Below are 22153 nucleotides of genomic sequence, written 5' to 3' on the forward strand. Positions count from 1 at the left end.
AGCAGACTCCCCACTGAGTGGGGGGCCCCCTGGGGGGCTCGATCCCAGGACTCTCAGATCATGACCTGAGCCGAAGGCAGACGCTTATCTGACATCCCAATCGCAGGTGCCCCTCACTGTAACATTTCAGTGCCTCTGCCTCTGTTAATCAGCAGATAGAGAAACCAAAGGAAAGGGATGACAGCGATCCCTTGGGGAGAGAACAGGAGGGTGAGAATAAAGATTGAATGTGAAGCGTGAACTAGGAGTATCCTCATTCCCACTGTAGACATGAGGATGCCGCAGGGGTGGGGGCGGGTTAGGTGCTCAAGGCACACAGCAAGTGATAGAATCAGAATCCAGACAGTTGGACTGTAAAGACCGGGTGCTCCTAGCCCTCTCTACTCCCTCTTCCCAGCAGATGCTTTCTCAGCCTGAGTTATGGGTTCATCGCGAGTGGTTACCCTGAAAGCGGGAGTGAGAAAATACAATTTCCCTGAGACACTGGCTGAGAGCTGGAGCTTTGGAGAAGGCACTGTCTTCAGGACCGTCTCCTTGGACTGGGGATTTGGGAGTGGTGGAAATGGCGAGGTCATCTGAGATACTCTGACCCTCCTGAGCACTGGTCAGCTGCGGGCACTGTGCTCCCAGTTCTCCGTTTTGCCCCGATCCTCCCTAGCCTCGTGTCCCAGGCATCGCTCCTGGCGACTGGACTCTGTGCAGCCGTAGGAAGCCCATTTCAGGCACCATGTTCTGCCCATGTGTTCCGGGGCCATCTGTCACTGCAATTCCCAGAAACAACAATTTGGTTTCTTTAATCATGGCTTGAAGACCAAAGTTAATTGATACAAGGTTGTTCCTAATTAGTAAAAAATGCCTGTTACAGAAAAATGATATATACATAAACTGCAATTCAGAAGAGGGGAACCCATGCGGAGTATTCTTATCTGGCTGAAATGATAGGTCCCCAGCCATGACCAGGGGAAACAGCCAGACAGGCTAATTATAGCTGACTGTGTTTGCCAAGAGCCAACAGCTGATTAAAACAAAACCTTGCACTAATCGCTGGGAACGAAGGGAACGCACAAAATTAAAATTTCTCATTTTCTTAGCCTTTACAAAAATATCAAATATCAGTGTTTGGTTCTTGATTCATTACTTCTGCATGTTACTGTGTTTGATATTCTCCATAGCGACCTCAGCAATTTTTTTCTATTGCATGGTGATGTATATATTCCTTATAAACTGATACTCAGTTCAGTATAATTGAACATAGGAGGCAAAAAAAAAAAAAAAAAAAAAAAGTGACACCCATTGATTTTGCTACTGGCTTTAGGGACTTCAGAAAATGTGATCCAGGCCGAAACTTTTTTTTTTTTCTTCTTCAAGGCTTCCCGAGAAGACTAGAAACTCCTTTTCAAAAGTGTAAGTTTTGTCCTACTCCATTTTTGAAATTACCTTTCCAGATTTGCGGTTCTGTCCTGCAGACTCTTCTGGGCGGTCTCAGGATTCACTTTTTGTATTCATCTGGCTTTGGGAGATAGCCAGAAGTCATTTGGATCCGAACGTTGTCAGGTGGCTATGTGTTCTGAGATCCTGCACACGTTTTTTTTTAACTTTTTAATCTCGGTGGGAATAAGGCTCGCTTCTCCCAGCAGCTCATTCCCCTGCTTTCCCCTTCCCTATTTGTGCCAATCAATCTTATTAGCAAAGAACTCAGGCACTCCGGCTTGTTAGAATTCGTGGTGAAAAGGAATGAGACAGGCTTGAGGAACGTTTCAAATGAGTAAGAAGCATGAGTTTTATGACAACTCTTTTGGCTGATTGTCCTTTCTTCGCTTCTGGATTCTGGGTCGTTGAAGCCACCAAATTAAAAAAAATCAGTCCTCAGCGAACTGGAGACTTTGCTGTGCTCATGAGTTTCCTGACCCGGAGGACGAACCCGTGCCAGAGTATCTTCCCCTTTTGATTCTCCGATTCCACATAACCTCAGCAGAAGTCGTGTCACTGTAAGTTAATATTAATGAGTTAGGTCAGATTGCCTCCTAAGTATTCGCTGAAAAAAACCAAAACAACCCAGAGCCTTTATTGATTTGTCTCGAGCTCCGCATTGTTGTTACTTAATACAGAGTTCAATACAACCTGTACACACACACACACTTCTATCAAAGAGACATTAATTAATATTTACAAGGACTTTGTATTAAAAAACAGATACTTTCCAGCTTCAGCACAGTAGCCTCCCAGGTCCAAACATATAAGCAATTCCTATTTTTAAAGGCGAAACATGAGCCAAGACTGAAGTACATGTGTTACCCGACCTGGGTGGAAATACCCGGCAGATAATTCTCTTTATGGGCACGGACAGTCCTGCGGGGGACTGTGGTCTTCATTCTCGCTACATTTTCATCAGCGCAAGTGGCGGCATGTGGCAGTTTTAAAGGAATATGGCCTGAGTCAACCGGCCAAGAGGCAGTGACCTTTCGCAGGGCAGGCTGTGGGACGAGGGTGTCTTAAAACCAGGTCAGAGAGAGGATTATGGCTTATGGCCTCCCACTCACTCAGCCCCTCCGGCTGGCCCAGCTGCCACGGGCGAGTCCTGGCCCCTCGGACCCAGCTTCCGACCCCGCCCCGCAGAGGATTACTGCTAGGAGCGCAGCTGGGATGCCTTTAGACCATTTTTAAATGATGAAATATTTTCTAACAGGCCTTCTAGAGACTAACATCGCAGGCACCCACCGATGCACTCATTCCACTGCTCCCTCCCTTTTTCTGACCATTTCCATCCAGTGTCTCCCTGCGCCCCTCCCCCGGAAATAAAATATTACAGAGACCATTGAAGCTTTCTTTCTTGCTTTCTTTCTTTCTTTTTTTTTTTTAAAGATTTTATTTGTTTATTCGACAGAGAGAGATCACAAGCAGGCAGAGAGGCAGGCAGAGAGAGAGAGGAGGAAGCAGGCTCCCCGCTGAGCAGAGAGCCCCATGTGGGGCTCGATCCCAGGAGCCTGGGATCGTGACTTGAGCCCAAGGCAGAGGCTTTAACCCTCTGAGCCGCCCAGGCGCCCCCCATTGAAGCTTTCTGTGTCTTGCTTGCTGCTTCCTTTCTTTCCCTCTCCTAGGGTAACCTCTATCTTGAATTTGTTGATGATCATTGTCTGGGCAGGTTTTCCTACTTGACTCTGCAGGGAGGTGGTCCTGGGTGCTGCACTGTTTCTCTGCACATGTTTTCAAACTTCATGCACAAATTATTCTGCAACTCTTACCTTTTTTTTTTTTTTTTTGCCCAGCTTTACGTTTTTGAGATTTAGTCATTGCGCTAGCTGTTTGCTTACTCTTCCTCGGCTCTGTGCCCCCCCCCCCCTTTGATATTGTTTTATTCCTCAAGCTCCTTTACCAGTCAGTTTCCCTTTGGGCTCTTCCAGTAGGAGGCGTGGAAAGGAGGAGGGAAGTCTTAGTTTTCCTTTCTCTTGCTCTTTCCCTCCTTCTGGTGCTTTTTTATTTTATTTTTTTTTAAAGATTTTATCCATTTATATATTTGTCAGAGAGAGAAAGCACAAGCAGGCAGAGTGGCAGGCAGAGGCAGAGAGAGAAGCAAACTCCTCGCCAAGCAAGGAGCCCGATGTGGGACTCGATCCTACGACCCTGGGACCATGACCTGAGCCGAAGGCAGTGGCCCAACCAACTGAGCCACCCAGGTGTCCGATCTTCTGGTGCTTTTTCCTAATACTGCCCCCTCTCCTCCCTGCTCCAAGCCCCCCACTCCCCCCACCCTGCCCACCCCCACCCCAAGCCCCCCAGCTCCAATCCTGGCCCCTCCCCCAGTCTCCTCCCTTCCAGAACACTCCATCCTCACTTTTTCTCCCAGTGCTAGGAGCCTAGCACCTTCCTGCAGTTTCTAGTCTCCGAATTATCATCCCTTCTTCCTTTTGTATTTTTTTCTCTCCAAGCTTGGAACATCTGCATAACCAATTCCTCCAGTAAACCTGTGTTTGTCATGACTACTGTGGTTTCTAACTGGGCCCTGGCTGCTGCCTTAATTTTAGTTGCTGCCCAGTATTCCCTCCTCTGACCCTCTCACAACTGATTCATCCGTTCTTTCGTCCATGGGCGTTTTGATTTTTCCCCTATCCTTTCCAAACAACGGAAAGGATCGCATTCTTGGAGCTTCCTCACTCACCTGTGCAAGAGTTTCCCTAGAGTATGTTCGGGCATCCTGGCTTGCAGAGCTGTCCTCGTCTTCCGTTTTCCTGGCTGTTAACAGATTTTCCAAAATCGCTGTTCCATTGCCTTCTCTTTTTTAAACATTCAGTCTTTTTTTTTTTTATTTTAAAGATTTTATTTGTTTATTTGACAGACAGAGATCACAGTAGACAGAGAGGCAGGCAGAGAGAGAGAGGGAAGCAGGCTGAGCAGAAAGCCCGATGTGGGACTCGATCCCAGGACCCTGAGATCATGACCCGAGCCGAAGGCAGCGGCTTAACCCACTGAGCCACCCAGGCGCCCCTCCATTGCCTTCTCTTCCACCGCCGGGTACTGACATGCTTGCCGCTGCTGGCAATTTGAAGGATTTGGCTTCGTCTCTCATTTCCATGATTTAAGTGTCTCTCCATTCTTTTCTCTTTGAATTTGCCTACTCCTAGTCTTTTGAGCCCTGTTTTTTGTTAGGTTGCTTGTATTTTTCATATTGGTTTATATTACTGTAAATTGATTGGATTTCTTTATATATTCTGAACACTGGTTATATGTGTTGTAAATATATTTGTCTAACCTATGGCTTATTGTTTGCTTTGTTCCATGGGATGTTTTATTGTATAGAAGTGCGTGTGTGCATGCTTGATTATAGTCAAGTTCATCAGTCTTTTTTGTTTAGTGGTTTTTGTTTCTTCTTTAAAATATTTTTCTTCGGGGCACCTGGGTGACTCAGTGGGTTAAGGCCTCTGCCTTGGCTCAGGTCATGATCCCAGGGGTCTGGGATCGGGCCCCACGTTGGGCTTTCTGCTCGGCGGGGAGCCTGCTTCCCCCTCCCTCTCTGCTCGCCTCTCTGCCTACTTGTGATCTCTGCCTGTCAAACAAATAAATAAAATCTTTAGAAAAAAATATTTTTCTTCATTGGGGCCGCCTAGCTGGCTCAGTTGGTGGAGCATGTGACTTTTGATCTTGGGGTCGTGATTTTGAGGCCCATGATGGTGTAGAGTTTACTTAAGACAATAGAGTAAATTCATAAAACTTTTATTTTTATTTTATTTTTAATTTTTATTTATTTATTTGACAGCGAGAGAGAGATCACAAGTAGGCAGAGAGGCAGGCAGAGAGAGAGGACAAAGCAGGCTCCATGCTGAGCAGAGAGCCCAACTCAGGGCTTGATCCCAGGACCCTGTGATCATGACCTGAGCCCAAGGCAGAGGCTTTAACCCACTGAACCACCCAGAGCTGCTCCTCAATAAAAGTTTTAAAAAATGTATTTCTTTATCTCAACATCTGGCCGCTCCCCCTCCATAAAATATCTTATATCTTCTACTAAAATATTTAAAGCTTTGTTTTTCTGATTCAGGTTTGTATTCCACCTGAAATTTACTTTTTATATGGCATAAGGAGCACATTTTTAACCACATAGTTAAATAGTTACGCCAGCATCATTTATTATCATGTATCATTTACCATTTTCCCACTGAACAGACATTTGTAATGCCAATGCTGTCATATGTTGTGTTACCATATGTGTGTGGTCTGGACTTTATTCTGTTCCATTTCTGGACTTGTATATTCTTGTGCCAATGCAAGAGAATTCTAATTAGAATGATGTTACAGAAAATCTTGCTAACTTATGGGCAAGTCCCCACATCTCCTTCTTAAAAATTGTCATGGATAATCCTGGCTTCATTCTAGCATACGAATTTTTTTAAATGGACATGGAATAGACTTATTATTTAGTTTTAACATCACCTTGTCAAATTCCACGAAAAGTCCTGTTGCAGTATTCATTGAAATGACATTAAATTTATAGATTAAACCTGGAGAGGATTGATAGCTTCATAATATTTTCTTCCTGTCCAAAAATAAGGACTATCTCTGCCTTGGTGATGAAATGAATTTTTATTTTAATTAATTCATTTTTTAAAGGATTTATTTATTTATTTATTTATTTGAGAGAGAGAGAGAGAGATATATCACAAGGTGGGGGAGGGGCAGAGGGAAAGGGAGAAGCAGGCTCCCCGCTGAGCAAGGAGCCCAATGTGGGACAGGATCCCAGGCCCCGGCGATCATGACCCAAGCGGAAGGCAGCCATCCAGGGGCCCCTGATTTTATTTTATTTTTATTTTATTTTATTTTTATTTCATTTTATTTGAATTCCAGTATAATTAACATACACTGTTACATTTGCTTCAAGTATACAATGTAGTGATTCAACAATTCTATACATCACTCAGTACTTCTCGCAGGAAGTGCACTGTGAATCTCCTTCCCCTCTGTCTTGCAGCCCTCCTCTGCCCTTCCCTCTGGTAACTATCAATTTGTTCTCTGCAGTTAAGAGTCTTTTCTTTTTCTTCCTTCTTTTCTTTCCTTTTTCTTCCTTCCTTTCCTTTTTCTTTCTTTCTTGTAAACTCTACCCCCAACCTAGGGCTTGAACTCATGACCCCAAGATCAAGAGCTACATGCCCTGCTGACTGAACCAGCCAGCCGCCGCTGTTGGTTTTGTTTCTTAAATTCCGCATGTGAGTGAAATCATGTGGGATTTGTCTTTCTCTGACTGAGTTCTGTCACTTCGCATTATATTTTCTAGATCTGGCCATGTTGTTGTAAATGGCAAGATTTCACTCTTTTTTATGGCTGAGTCACGTTCCATTGTGTGCATACATGTATGTGTATATACATATATGTACACACATGTATATACACATGTGCACCACCTTTTCTTTATTCATCTGTCAGTTGATAGACACGTGGGCTGCTTCCATAATTTGGCTGTTATAAAGAATGCTGCAATAAACATAGGGGTACATACATCCTTTTGAATTAGTGTTTGTGTATACTTTGGGTAAATACCCAGTAGTGGGATAACTAGATCCTATGGTAATTCTATTTTTAATTTTGGGGGGAAGCTCCATACTGTCTTCCACAGTGGCTGAACCAGTTTGCTTTCCACCCATATCACATGAGGGTACCTTTTTCCCTACAACCTTGCCAGTACTTTTTGTTTCTTGTGTTTTTTTATTTTAACCATCCTGACCGGTGTGAGATATCTCATTGTAATTCTTTTTTTCTTTTTTAAGGTTTTATTTATTTATTTGAGAGAGAGAGTGAGAAGGGAGAAGGTCAGAGGGAGAAGCAGACTCCCCATGGAGCTGGGAGCAGGATGTGGCACTTAATCCCGGGACTCCGGGATCATGACCTGAGCCGAAGGCAGTTGCTCAACCAATTGAGCCACCCGAGTGGCCCTATCTCACTGTAGTTCTTAGTTGCATTTCCCTGATGATGAGTGATGTTGAACATCTTCTCATGTGTCTGTGGCCATCTGGATGTCTTCTTTTTCTAAAATTTTTTTAAAGATTTTATTTTTAAGCAATCTCCTCCACATGCAGCATGGGGCTTGAGGTCACAGTCTTGAGATCAAGAGTCAAAAGCTCTACTAACTAAGCCAGCCAGGTGCCCCTGTATATGTCTTTTTTGGAGAAATGTCTGTTCATGGCTTCTGCCCATTTTGTTTAAGTTCTTAATGTATTTTGGACACTAACTCCTTATCAGGTATATCTCTTCCATTCAGAGGTTGTCTTTCAGTTTTGTTGATTGTTTCCTTTGCTATGAAGAAGCTTTTTATTTTTATGTTGTCCTGATAGTTTATTTTTATTTTTGTTTCCCCTGTCTCAGGAGATCTAGGATAATGTTGCTATGATATGTAGGTATTCTTGAAGTATTTCACCAATACAGCTATAAAATTTTTTCCATAAGGGTCTTGCTCATTTTTTGTCAACTGAACCTTCCATATTTTATAATTTTATTGCCAAATTTAATGATTTTATGGGCTCTTTTAAAATCACATTTTCTAATTTGCTATTCTTATGACTTTGGATTTTTGTATATTGATCTTGTATCCAGAAACCTTATTAGTTGTAGTAGCGTGGGCATGTGCATCACATTAATAGATCTTTTGATGTTGTTATTTTCTTGCGTTCCAGGGATAACCTAATGGGGCCATGGCTAAATTCAATTTTCAAGAACTTGACAGCTCTTAAAAGGTGCCTTTGTACAAAATCTGTCATTTCTATTACAGAGAAATTGAATGACCCCACAGAGTAACTTCATCTATCAAAGGTCAAAAGGCTTATGCAGAGCTGGCTATTCGGGCCTTCAAACCTAGAACAGCGTTTACCTGCCTCTACTGACCCTTCTCGGTATGCTTTTGCTTGATTTCAGTGAGGATTACCACCACATTCCCTTCACTCAGTTTTAGATTCTTTTTAGACTGAGCTCTGAGAGCTCAAACAATACTACCTACCATCCAGGTTTTTGTAACTCTCCATGGTGCTTATCATAGTGCTTATACAAAGAGTTCCAACCTAGGAACAACTTGGTATCTACTGATGACTTGATGAGCTTCTCTTCATTAACCCATTGGAATTTCGTTTTTGTTCTGGATTTCAGGGAGCTGGGAACTGAGTTTTGTGCTCAGTGGTAGCACATTCCCTGACTCTTTTTTTTTTTTTTTAACAGACAGAGATCACAAGTAGGCAGAGAGGCAGGCAGAGAGAGAGGGGGAAGCAGGCTCCCTGCTGAGCAGAGAGCCTGATGTGGGGCTCCATCCCAGGACCCTGAGACCACGACCCCAGCCGAAGGCAGAGGCTTAACCCACTGAGCTACCCAGGCGCCCTAACTGACTCTGGTTTTTAATATTCGTTTTCTTTCTATGCACTGGGCTTATTCATACAGCCTTTTTCTCCCACAATATAGCCTCTTATTATTTGTTTGCTGTTGTTGTTGTTGTTTTTTAGTATTAATCTTACTTCTATGTTAATGCTATACAATTTTATTCCGTGTATGCTTCCATGGAAGTTATGTCAAATCCTTTTGTGGGTGGGTGGAGTTTAAATTCTAAATAAAATGAGAAACGTTCGAGAAATGTTGACTGGATGGCGCCTAAGAGGACTTTAGTCGGGATGCAGATTTTCCAAAATCATTAGTGTCAGAAGTTAATTTTGATGTTTTAGTATCTGCTTATAAGTAAAACACCCAACCTGTATTGAATTCAGGGCGGGGGGGGGGCGGATCCAAGTTTACTGTTAGGAAATAAAAAAGCATCTCACACCTTATAAAGTAACGGCATTTGGCATCGATAATTGCACATATATGCCGTTGAGTATTTTATTTCATTAGGTACTAAACTGGACCGCTCATGAACAGTCGTGGGCTTTTCCTTCTGAGCTGAATCTAAATCTGATTTTTCGGAAAATCGCTGCTAGAGCGCTCGTGTTGCTCGGGTTGCTGAATCTCAACAACCCTCCTTCAAGGGCATCTCCCGAAGGGGAGCTCGGGTCATTGGCTCAGGGACGATACAAAGCGTTTTGTTCTTTTACTCACGGTCCTTACCCGGTCTCCCAAGGAGACGAGTTGAATGCCCACTAAGTCATGCTTTTCCATTACTCATTCCGCCTTTTCTCCCAAGGTGGCGTGTGGGAGGTGTTGTGATCGGGCTCGGTAAGAATAGGCAGGGACGCTTGCTGCGGGATAATACGCTCATCCCCTTGCGTGTTTCAGTCCTGACTGCGCCGTGTTTGGCGGCTTCACGGAGCGAGCAGCTTTCCAAACGCACAATGACTGCACACCCGGCCGCCTCCCACCCTCGCAGCCCCTCCGCAGGCGCCTGGCCCCCCGCTCCCGCCCCGCCCCACTTGGCCAAGCTTTGTCCCCCCGCAAGGCGGATCATCAGGTGGGCCGAGCGCGACCGCTGCCGAATCACGTCCTTCGCGGGTCACCCGGGAGGGGACTCTGGGCGCCGGCCTCCCCAACCCCGCTGCCCCGCAGCCCCGCAGCCCCGCACCCCCGCAGCTGAGCGGGCGTCGGGGCCACCAGGAGGCGCCCCGGCATCTCCGCAGCTCCTCGCCCCGTCCCCTCTCTGGCTCATCCTGCGATTGGCCGGCCGCCCCGAGCTCTAAGCTCCGATTGGTCGCCTCCTGCGTCAATCACAGGCGTCGGGGCGGGCCGAGGTGACGAGCGGCGGCCGGGCTCGGGGCGGTGTCCGGCGCGGGCGGCTGCGGGCGGAGCTTCGCGAGGACCGACGCGGGGCAGTCAGACGGCGGCAGCCTTGGGAGGCGCCAGCGCGAGTCCGAGTCGTTCCCCGTCCGCCGCAGCTGCCGCCGCCGGGTCGTCTTCGCGCCCCGGCCTCCCGCGCTCCCGCCCTCCCCGCGCCGCGGCCCTCGATGCGGGGCCGGGCCGCTGCGTGATGGGGCTGCGGAGCGGCGCCCTGCGGCTCGCGGCTGCCGCTGCTCGCGCTGAGGAGCGTCGCTGTCGGGCCCCCCGCGCCCCCGCGCGCCGCGGCGCCTGCTGACCCGGCCCGTCCGTCCGCCCGTCGGTCCGCAGCGCGGCTGAGGTAAGGCGGGGGCGGCGGGGGTGGGGGCGGCGGTTGGCGCCGCGGCCGCCGGGGCTGGGGAGGGGGTTCCCGGGGGCGGGGGGAGGCCGGGCCGGGGCCGGGCGGGGTCCGAGCGGAGGAAGCGCCGGGCCGGGCGGGAGTCGCGCCGCCCCACCGGGGCGCGGGGCGGGGCGGGGGAGCCTCCCGGGCGGGCGAGCCCCGGCCTCGGGTGCAGCGGCCTGCTGGGTCGCCCGCAGTGCCCCGCGCCAGCCCTCGGCTTCCCTGAGCCTCCGGACGCGGGCCGCGGCGGGCGGGCGGGCGGGCGGCTGCGGGCTGCGGGCGCCGGGGGCGCACTCTGCAGCTCCGGGCGGCGGGCGCCGCGGCGCTTTGAAGCCCCGCGTTCCCGGGTCCCCCACCCCCTCGCCCCCGCCGTGGTCGGCGTCGGAGCCGGGCCTGGGATCGGGGTTGTGCCCTTTTGCCAGATGAAGGTAGGCAGGGGCTTGGCGGGGCGGAGGGGAAGCCGACGGCGCGAGGCCCGGGGAGGGGGCGCGATGCGAGGGGAGGGGGCGTGTGGGATGCCGGCCCGCCGCGGGGAAGGCTGCCGTGGTCTCGGCGTGGAGCAGCCCGGGATTACTCTGGCAGCCATATTGGGAGGATGATCTGACAAATCCTTTAGTAGCCAAGTCCGGTGGCTGGGAGGCACCGAGTGACAGCCCTGGCAGCTTTCAGGGTGACTGGCCGCGCCAGAAGCCAAGCTGTGGGGGTTGGGAGCCTGCTCGAGCAAGCCAGTCATTGTTCATACAACACAACACAGTCCGGCCCTAAAACCAGGACTGAACTCCCGAATCACTTTTTGTCCTTGGTCAGTTGCTAAATGAGCTTCTGTGCTCAAGTGCCTTCAAGATCCCGTTCCTGTTGGGGTGAAATCCGGTGTTTTCTCTGTTCATCTTGTGTGGCTAGGGCGCTGGACGTGGAGGCCTGATGGTGATCCCTTACAAGTACACAGGCCGACCCGAGGGTTGCTAAGGCCGGTTTACCACGACGGAGGCTTCGAGTTAGTGTATTGCGCCGGATGGGTGGATTTTCAGAGTAGCTCACCATGCGGAGTTTAGTAGCCTGGCATATTCTGACAGTGGGAGAGGCATGCAGCAGTGTTTCTGAGGGTGCAGGTTGTCATCCTTGTGGAATCTGGAGGTTGCTGAAATTAGATTGTCAACAGATCCCTTGCTCACATATCTCTCACTGCTCTAGGCAGCTGTTCTGCCGACACTGAATATGCTGCTTTGTGTCATGGATGGGTCTGTCGGAGCCCCATGAAAGTGTGGCGATTGGATTTGAATAGCTCTTAAGTGATATCATGGTGGATATTTTACATAAAGGCTGGCATTTTGTCAGCTTAGCTTAGTCATAATAAAATCTTAGCTTGTGTTCTCTTGAGCGAGGTGGTGCTTTCTCATTAACTTGGTGTGGCTGTTGGATAATGGGGCAGGTGGAGTTAAATGTACTGTGTGGGGACGGAGTATGAGGATTACACACACCTTGCGATTGCAAAGCAGATCTGGAGATGATCAATAACTGAATTCGGTGTGAGCCTGTGAATCAGGCTTCTCCTACATGCTTGATGTGGACAGGAGCTGGAAGGTGGCATTCCTGTCTTTGTGCCCTTTGCTTTTAAACTCTATTTCTTAATGAAAAAAAATTCCTGTAACTTCTCAAGTTGAGCTATCTGAAAATTTTCAGTTAGGGTTCTCTAAGAGAAGTCTTAATACTTTATTTTTGTATTTTTATCGTCAAGCTTTCCTTTTAAAACTTAGTTGATCAAAAATGGTGTCAGTGGAAACTGGTGCTTTTTGTATTACTTTGACATGAGGAAATACAGAATGTCTGTTTTAAAACTCCATGGCCTGATTAAGAACTATTTCTAAGTTTTGAATATTTGCAGTTACTTTATTTGCAAAAAAAGATCTGAAGAATTGTGGTTAAATATAATTTCAGCATTTGATAAAATCAGACCTGGTTGTGAACCTGATTTGGTGGCAGAATTTTATGAATCTGTGCAGCTCTGCTCTATCAAATGTTTTTCCAAAATTTATCCATTAAGTACAGTTTTGAAGGCTTTAAACAGACCATTTTTCCTTCCAAGACCAGATATGAATGCAGCTTTCCTTTTTTCTCTTTCCCATTTTGAATTTGTTCCGGGAATAAACTCTCAAGAAGAGTGCCAGTGGTCTCTCCCAGCCCAGAACTCTTGAGCTCCCTTCCCTGCCATGGTCTTGGCCTGGGTACAGAGTAAAGGACAACAGCGGGCCCCTGCCTTGTAGTTTGTAAGCCCCTTCCTGGCCTGCTCGTCACAGCAGGTCTTTCCCAGGAGTGAAGCGTATCCTTTTGATCTTGTAAACTGATATGATATAATTTTCCAAAGCTCTGATTTGAAACGTATAGCCTGTCTACTTCATGTCGTTCTCTTTGAAAGATGGCCTTGTTGGGACAAACTGATGAATTCTGGAGTTATGAAAGTGTGGGTACATACACACCCTTTCAGAACTTTTCTTTGTGCAGCTCATTAGAATAGAAGATAAATGAAGCAGAGGTGACTGTCCTGGGACTTCTCTTTGAGGTGGACTTTTTTGGTTAATGGCCCAGTGATTCACTGATGCTTACTTTTATGGTGTTCATTACCAGTTTATTGACAGTGCATGTAGAGATTTAGTTCTCTTTATACTTTACCATTTGTATACAGACATGGTAAGATAAAGTTAACTCTAGGTCTTTAAAGCTTTAGTACTACTTAGTGATTTATTACAATTTAGTCCATATCGTGGTAGCTTCTATGGTTTTTACAGTCAGAGCCTTTCCCCTTCTGTATTGCCATGTAATACTTACCTAGTGCTCAGTCGGTACTTTCATGATTGCTTTGTGCTTGTTCATGTATGTGTTTGAAGTCAACGAGATTGTAAATGTCTGATGGATTAAAGAAAATTTTTTTATATTTAATATCACTGATGTAATATCACGCTTATTCCAAAGCATATCAATCAGCTATATCATCCTCCACCATTGTTCTGTGTGATGTCTTTGATACTTGGCTTAGTTCCCCCTCTGTCTGAATTTCTGACATCATCCCGGCAGATGTCAATGACTGTATAAACAATAACAACAACAATAATGACAACATAGCTCACTCAGACTGAGCCCTTTCTATGTGCTAGGCTCTTTTCCAAGCACTTTACATTGTTCAGTAATTTAATCCTTGTAACAACCTTATGAAATAGATACTGTTACCCCCTATTTTACAGATGAAGAAACAGAGGCTAAATGACTTCCTCTAGAAATTTCCTACTAGAAATAAGTGCATAACCACTGTACTGAACTTCTTTTGTAATTACCTTTAACCATAAAATTCCTTGACTTCAGCTCAAGCAGACACAAGCTTCTTGCCGTTCCAGGAACAGTTTTGTGGTGCTGCCTTCTACTTTGTCATCATCTTTGGATCTTTTTTTTGTTTTTTGTTTTTTGTTTTTTGTCTTATTTGAGAGAGAGAGACAGCAAGAGAAGGGAACACAGGGGAGTGGGAGAGGGAGAAGCAGGCGTCCCGCAGAGCAGGGAGCCTGATATGGGACACGATCCCAGGATCATAACCTGAGCTGAAGGCAGACGCCTAACGACTGAGCCAGGCGCCCCCCTGTCTTAATGTCAGATTGTGCCTCAGATCTAAAGCTCTGATCATTGAAGGTTCTCGCTGTTGTAGTCTCCTTCCAAGTGCTCTTCCACATCGTCTCCTGGGCCATCAGCCTCTTCCAGATTTTACTTTTTTGTCTCCCTTTAGTACACTTGACTTCTGGGGTGCACTGCTTCAGCTCTTTTCTTACCAGCACTGCAGTCTTTAACCCTTTATTATCCCACAAGACCCATTATGCAGATGCCAGCCTTGCATCCTTCCTACCCGCCATATCTTCTGTTTTAAGTCTGCCTTGGAGGAATCTCACACAGGGCTGGGGTTTAGTGCCACAATTAATGTGTAACCTTAGGTCTCCTCTGAATCCGTCTTTGGTTCTTTGGTGTCTGTTGAAGTAGTTCTCTTATTCCTTCCCCTGTTCTACACAGTGACTTCTAAGTGAGACTTTGACTGCTTTACTCAAGCCTCTCCACTGTCCCATGCTTGGCTTAAAACCTTACACACCTCATAGGGGGAAAAAGGCATGAACTTCCCCCCTCCTCTTTCTCTACTTAAAGAATTCTCTGCCTTCTTTCTTACCTTCTTTCCTCAGTCTTAGAGAAAAGGTTTCTCTTCCACATTTCAGCTAATAATCCCTTGGCCTGTGTTCTGGATGTCCTCGGCGTGTAGTCTTCAGGGATTTGCTGTATTGGTTACTCTCTCCCCTTTCGCTGTCTCCCTGCAGTACCACCTTAGGGCCTTTGCTCTGACTCTTCTACCTGGAACGGTCTTCCTCAGAAAGCAGCTTGGCTCACTCCTTTGCCTCCTTCAAGTCTTCGCTTAAACTTCACCACCTCAGTAGGCCTGTCCCGACCTCCTCAGTGCACGTGCACCGCGTCCCCACCATACTCCTGAACCACCTGCTTTGCTGCACTTTCTCTCCCTGGTAGTGCTTGTCATCACGTAGCATTCTGTAGAAATGATTGTTTTCATGTCCCCACTTCCCCAACTAGAATTGGAACGTAAGCTCCTCTGGGGCAGGGATGTTTATCTGTTTCATTCATCGAGTTATCCCAGACTCCTGGAACTGCCTGTCGTATGGTAGGCACCTAACAAATAGCTGTGGAATAAAGTGTGGAGACATGCTTGTCCCTCCTAATAAAAATGGGGAAGCAGGGGAAAAATCCTCCCTTCATTCCTGTTGCCTCGTAGCTCTCACTCCTGCTCCCACAGCCAAGTTCTGGAAGCAAGGAGGGTACTTGGGTTTCCATTTTCTCGCCTCCTAGCTACTCTCCAGCCCACCACAGATTGGCTTCAGTGGCCCTTGCTTCCCGACCCCTGCCTGGTGGCTGGTTTCCAGCCTGTTATTGCTAAAACCCGGGGACACACTTCATGCCTTTGCTGCACTGGAAGTCCCTGCTTCACATTCCTCCTTCACTGAACTTTTGTCTGCTTCTGTTTGGTGGATCTGGTTTCAGATCTTGCCGGCCTTTCTGGCCACTCACAGTTACCAAATTAATTCAACACAATTTTTTATATAATTCTTAAAGTCTTTTGTTTTTAGAAGCTAGATTTTGACATATTTCTGATGTTAAATAGCAGAATAGGTTTATTACAGGAACTTTTTTTTTTTGTTTGTAGTTTTTACCACTTATCAGTTCTAAAAAGGTTTTAAGTAGCCTGCCACAAATACCATAAATATAAGGGGGGCTGTTAAAGTATAGATAAGAAAGAAAACTCTGTGTAACAGGAGGAAAAACTAAATTAATAGATTACAGCAATTTGTGCAATGTGGTTATTATAATTTAGTTTTGGAACTTTCAGAAGTCAAGGTAAAAGGGGAAAGAAAAAAATATATATGGGTTCATCAACTTTTTTTTTTTTTTTTTGGTAATAAATTCTAAAACTAAGAGAAAAGTGTTATAGACATCCTGATATAAGGATGTACTCACTAAGTGTATTCAACAGGTCTTTGAGAAAAAGGAAAAAATGTTCTTCAAAGACCGTTTTAAAAAAAGTAATCCAAACTGAAAATACAACATTAAACCATAACCAAAGTCTTTTTTATGCAGGATATGACTGATATGGTTCAGATATGTAACTTTATATAAAGATACACCTGAATTTACCAGCAGAATATTATAATATTCTGCTTAACTGATTGAGCCACCCAGAGACCCCTGTTAGCTTTTTTTTTTTCTTTAAAGATTTTATTTATTTATTTGACGGAGATCACCGGTAGGCAGAGAGGCAAGCTGTGGGGGCGGGGGAAGCAGGCTCCCTGCTGAGCAGAGACTCTGATGCGGGGCTCCATTCCAGGACCCTGGGATCATGACCCAAGCCGAAGGCAGAGAGCTCAATCCACTGAGCCATCCAGTGGATTAATTAGGAAGGAATTCGAAATTAATTTTATCTTTTTTTCTTTTGGTCGGATGACTTGTCTATTTTGGAACAACTTAGCAGTGTTTCTTCATGCCATTCAGGCATCAGCCTGTTGCATGTTGACACAATAACCAGGAATTCAACCAAAATATTTTAGCTCCCATATTCAAGACTTTGTATCTGGGGGCTTAGAAACATGACTAAAATTAATTTTTTTGTCCCCAGGGAACTTAAAATATATAGTAGAGATAAGAAAAGTAAGTAATTTCCTTGGCCTCGGTAAGGTTGGTGAGTTGAGTTGTAATAAATGGAGAAGCATTAGGGAAATGACACAGTAGGGGCACCGAGTGGCTCAGTCAGTTAAGCATCTCCCTTGTGAGAGTCTGGAATACTTGTATTGTCACCTAAATGAAAACATACCTATTAAACTTTCTGTATCTTTTTATCATGTGGCAAGATTGACATGTTGTTAACACATGGAAAAGTCTGACCTGAATTCTTGCCCAGATAGTGAGCCACGACCCAGGCTGGTAGCTGCAGAGGTGTGGTCATGGGGATGTTTCAGAAGGAGGGAACCTTGGCTCATACCAATGTGTTCATTCCTTCCTTCTTTCTTGCTTGCTTGTTGTTTCTTTAAGGGCAGGGACTCAACCCCTACCAAATTTGAATTAGCCTCTGATTTAAACTTACCATTTCTACACTATAGCTGAGCTGAGTTCATTTTAGCCTGGACAATTCCAGACGAAGGTGTTGTCTGTCATCCACTTTGACAATAGAAGAGTGTCAGTGGAATGTGGGATTTGAGTGCCAGAATTCCCAGCAGATCTGCTACAATAAAATTATGAGACATAGCTTCGGATATTAGAACAGAATGGACTTACTAGATAAAGTATTAACTACCCAGATTTTGAAAGAGAAAAAAAAATCACTTTCATTTAGAATAGTTGATTTTATGCCATAGGAGCTGTTTCTCTTTTTAATTATTTTTTTTAAGCTCTGTGCCCAGTGAGGGGTTCAAACACATGATCCTGAGATCGAGAGTGACATGCTTTACAAACTGAGCCAGCCAGGTGCGCCTTGGAGCCGTTATCTATCTATCTATCTATCTTTCTTTCTTTCTTTTTCTTTTTTTAAAGATTTTATTTATTTATTTGACAGATAGAGATCACAAGTAGGCAGAGCAGCAGGCAGAGAGAAGAGGGAGGAAGCAGGATCCCTGCCGAGCAGAGAGCCTGATGCAGGGCTCGATCCCAGAACTCTGAAACCATGATCCAAGCCGAAGACCAGAGACTTAACCCACTGAGCCACTCAGGCACCGGGCTGTTATCTCTTGATGTACCTCTTGGTTTATGAGTAAAATCATGTTACCGGTGAAAAAGAGGATCCTTGATTTATTTATTTTTATTTTTTTATTTTTTTAAGATTTTATTTATCTGACAGAGACAGATCACAAGTAGGTAGAGAGGCAAGCAGAGAGAGAGAGAGAGGAGGAAGCAGGATCCCTGTAGAGCAGAGAGTCCGATGTGGGACTCGATCCCAGAACCTTGAGATCATGACCTGAGTTGAAGGCAGAGGCTTAACCCACTGAGCCACCCAGGCACCCGGATCCTTGATTTATTAATTGCAGTGACAGGAAGATATGTGTCTGATAAATTCAAAACCGTATTTTAAAACTTATTTTAGGTAATGGTGAAGAGAAAACAGTTGGAGAGTCTGGGTGAGCTAGTTTAACCCCATTCGAGATTGAAGATCTGAGCTATCAGGAGGCTCTGTGCAGTCTGATTCTTGGCATTGGGTTAGAATGCAGAAAAAAGCTTTTCCAACATGTGATTCATTTTGAGCTTTCACAGCTTGGCTTATGGCTGGTTTTTATTCATTGAGTCAAAGATCAAGAATAGACAGGTAATTCATACACATAGAAAAATAAATTCTTACCTTTGAGGGGGGCATTTTAGCAGTATAGCCATGGCCAGTGAAACAGTATTGGGTCCTAAAGTCTGCTTGGTCCTCGTGGAAATTATTTGCCTGAGAGATGCAAAATTTATAATAACAAAGTTTTGTTTTTTTTTTTAAGATTTTATTTATTTATTTGACAGACAAAGATCACAAGCAGGCAGAGAGGGAGAGAGAGAGAGAGAGGGAAGCAGGCTTCCTGCGGAGCAGGGAGCCCGATGCGGGGCTCGATCCCAGGACCCTGAGATCATGACCCGAGCCAAAGGCAGCAGCCTAAACCACTAAGCCACCCAGGTGCCCCTATAATAACAAAGTTTTTATAGCATCTCAGAATGGGCTCACTAGCTCCAGAGACTTACTTTTGGGAACCCATTCATTTTTTAAGATATAATTCATTTTTTAAGCCATAAGTCATTGGAAAAGATGATCTTTTAAGTAGACTGCTTGTTGCTATTATAAATTTGCTGCTGTATAGCGAATTGTGTGAATATTGAATGTAAAAGACTGAATTTCTTGGTTAAATTCTATTTTCACTTGTGACAAACATGTACTGAATACTTATCAGTGCATGAGAGTTAAGTGAACTACTGACTACAACACAGGACAGGTGGAAGAAGCAGGAACATGAAGAATCAACACAACAGGGGCTCCTGGGTGGCTCAGTGGGTTAAGTCTCTGTCTTCGGCTCAGGTCATGATCTCAGGATCCTGGGATCGAGTCCCGCATTGGGCTCTCTGCTCAGTAGGGAGCTTGCTTCCCCCCTTCTCTCTCTCTGCCTGCCTCTTTGCCTACTTGTGATCTCTCTCGGTCAAATAAATAAATAAAATCTTAAAAAAAAAAAAAAAAAGAAAACCAACACAACATTTTTAAGGAGCAAAGGGAAGGTATCAGTTTTGGCTCAGAAAGGAGCCGGAATGTGTGACTTTACACTTCCTGCTTCATGGTGGTATTTGACCTTATTCTTAAAAGATGTGGACTTCCGATAGGTTGAGAAGGGAGCTTGAGCTTCCAGGAGCAGCGTGTTTGGTGCAGTAAGAGGGTGCTTGGTGGAGAAGAAGCCTTAAAGCTGGTCAGTGAAAATGGACGCTGGGGAAGGAGGTTGGATTGTGGAGGCCCTTGAATTTTTAGGTTATGTTCTGAGGATGCAGAAACCAATGGACAGTTTTTAAGTAGAGGAAATGACATGAACTGACTTCTGTTTTAGGAGTATAATCCTGACTGTTCTCTATAGAAAAGGAATATAAGAACAAGCCAACCAGAAACTAGTATTATTTCACTCCTGTTTATTCACTTTACTGAAAGGTCAGTTTGAGAATTAATGTTCTCCTTAGGTTCCTAACAGTCCAGGGAACCTCTGAGGGCAAGTTCAGTTGCACAAGGTCAAAGTTAAGCAATTGGGCAAAAATTCAGAAAAATTCAAATAAATTTGGCCTGTTTATTATCCCTTTATTGTTAGTGAATGCTTTGGAATTTTTGCTCCATTCCGCTTTCCTGATGCTTCTAATTGTGTGTCATAGGAAGGAAAACCAGTCAGAGGAACAGTCTAGAACTGAGGCTGTGTAAGTGATTTGGACTATGTGTGATTGTGTTTCCTACCTGCCTTCTTCCTTTGACTGCTCGAAGCTTGGAGAGTAATTTTTATACTAATTAGAAGTATTGGTTTCCTATAACTTCCGGAAAGTATTCTGTAACTACTGGTTCCAACTGGAATTTTAGCTTGATTTCAGGCTTATATAATTTGTAATTTTTCTTAAAGAGCCAGGGGATTTTGAAGCTGTAATTCTTTGGTCTAATTCTGTTATAAAGAGATACTGTTTATAGTAGTAGAGAAGTAGCAAAGTAACACTTTCTGTAGTTCATTTAACTGTAGCTTCCTATATAAAAGATTTTTTAAAAGATTTTGTTTATTTGAGAGAGAAAGAGGGAGGAGGAGTAAGCATGAGCAGAGGGGGAGGGTGGGAGGGAGAAGCTGACTCCCCGCAGAGCAGGAAGCCTGATGTGATGCTGGGCTCCATCCCAGGACCCCAGGATCAGAACCTGAGCTGAAGGCAGACGCTTAACTGACTGAGCCACCCAGACGCCCGACTGTGTAAAATTTTAACTCGCTTGTGAAGATGGTTGCAGGTTGGTTTTTGTTTGTTTATTTAATATTTTATTTATTTGACAGAGACAGAGCACAAGGAGGCAAAGGGGCAGGCAGAGGGAGAGGTGGGCGTAGGTTCTGCACTGATCAGAGGGCCCAGGGTGGAACTCGATGCTAGGACCCTGGAATCATGACCTGAGCCAAAGGCAGACACTTAACTGAATGAGCCACCCAGGCTCCCCAAGATGGTTGCAGTTTTAACTTAAGACAGTTAAATTAAAAAAAAAAAAAAATTATATTTAGGTTCAAATTGTTTGAGAAAAGTAATTTTATTTGTTTGGGGGGAAAGTAATTTTAAAATGTACTTACCACTTCCAAAAAAGAATTACTGTTAGCTTTTTTTTTTTTTTTTTTTAAGATTTATTATTTATTTGACAGATCACAAGTAGGCAGAGAGGCAGGCAGAGAGAGAGGAGGAAGCAGGTTCCCTGCTGAGCAGAGAGCCCAATGTGGGGCTCGGTCCCAGGACCCTGGGATCATGACCTGAGCCGAAGGCAGAGGCTTTAACCCACTGAGCCACCCAGGCGCCCTCCCCTTTTAAAAGATTTTATTTATTTATTTGACAGAGAGAGAGCACAAGTAGGCAGAGTGGCAGGCAGAGGGAGAGGGAGAAGCAGGCTCCCCGCTGAGCAGGGAGCCTGATGAGGGGCTTGGTCCCAGGATGCTGGGACCATGACCTGAGCCAAAGGCAGCTGCTTAACTGATTGAGCCACCCAGCCTCCCCTGTTAGCTTTTTTAGTTAGGAAAAAATTTGAAATTAATTTTATCCTTTTTTATTGTGATCGGATGACTTGTCTATTTTGGAACAGCTTACGGGGTTTATTCATGCCATTCAGGCATCAGCCTGTTGACACAATAACCAGGAATTCAACCAAAATATTTTAGCTCCCATATTTTAGAAACACGACTAAAATTAAGTTTTTGTCTACAAGGAACTTAAAATACATAGTAGAGATAAGAAAAGTAAATAACTTCCTTGGCCTCACTAAGGTCGGTGAGTTGAGTCGTAATAACTGGAGAAGCATTAGAATTTAGTGTGGGAGGTGGGGAGATTCTGTGAGGGCTATGGACACAGGTGGCGTACAAGAAGATCTTAGAAGAATAAGTTGGATTTTGAGAAGAATGGTGGAGGAAGATGGGCACAGTGTTCCTTCTGGAGCATTGGAGCAAAGGCACAGAAAAGCATGATAAACTTACAGGAAGCGCTCTGGTGGGTGGTTGTTCGGGAATGTGGACGGAAGGCAGTGTTTTGTGGGCTTGTCAAAATAGGTGGTTTATGTTAAAAGGACACATTGAATGCCAGTGTGGGAAGTGCAGTCATTGCCTGGGAGAGAGGAGACGAACTTTGAGGATTTTTAAGTGGACACAGACATGAACAGACCTGTGCTTCAGGAAGACCAGTTTGTCAGTACTGCGTGGTGTGGACGGAGCAAATGAACGAGGCGGTATGGGCAGTAGGGCTGGGGTGGAAGGAAGCGAG

At 45.2% G+C, this 22153-nt stretch overlaps 1 protein-coding gene across 14 annotated transcripts in view; it reads left to right on the plus strand.

The window, feature by feature from the left end:
* The first annotated feature begins 10198 nt into the window (after nt 1-10198).
* The window catches only part of KIF1B (kinesin family member 1B), a 145068-nt gene continuing 133113 nt past the window's right edge, over nt 10199-22153 (plus strand). For 9 of the 14 annotated variants that reach the window (XM_059135590.1, XM_059135593.1, XM_059135600.1 and 6 more), the window contains exon 1: nt 10205-10561. The gene's annotated coding sequence lies outside the window, so the exon portion shown is untranslated. Of the gene's footprint in view, nt 10562-11007; nt 11029-22153 lie in introns of those variants that run through there. The other 5 variants (XM_059135598.1, XM_059135599.1, XM_059135603.1 and 2 more) reach the window with 3 other exon arrangements.

This window comes from Mustela lutreola, chromosome 10, assembly GCF_030435805.1.
Source record: "Mustela lutreola isolate mMusLut2 chromosome 10, mMusLut2.pri, whole genome shotgun sequence".
Taxonomy (NCBI): Eukaryota; Metazoa; Chordata; class Mammalia; order Carnivora; family Mustelidae; genus Mustela; species Mustela lutreola.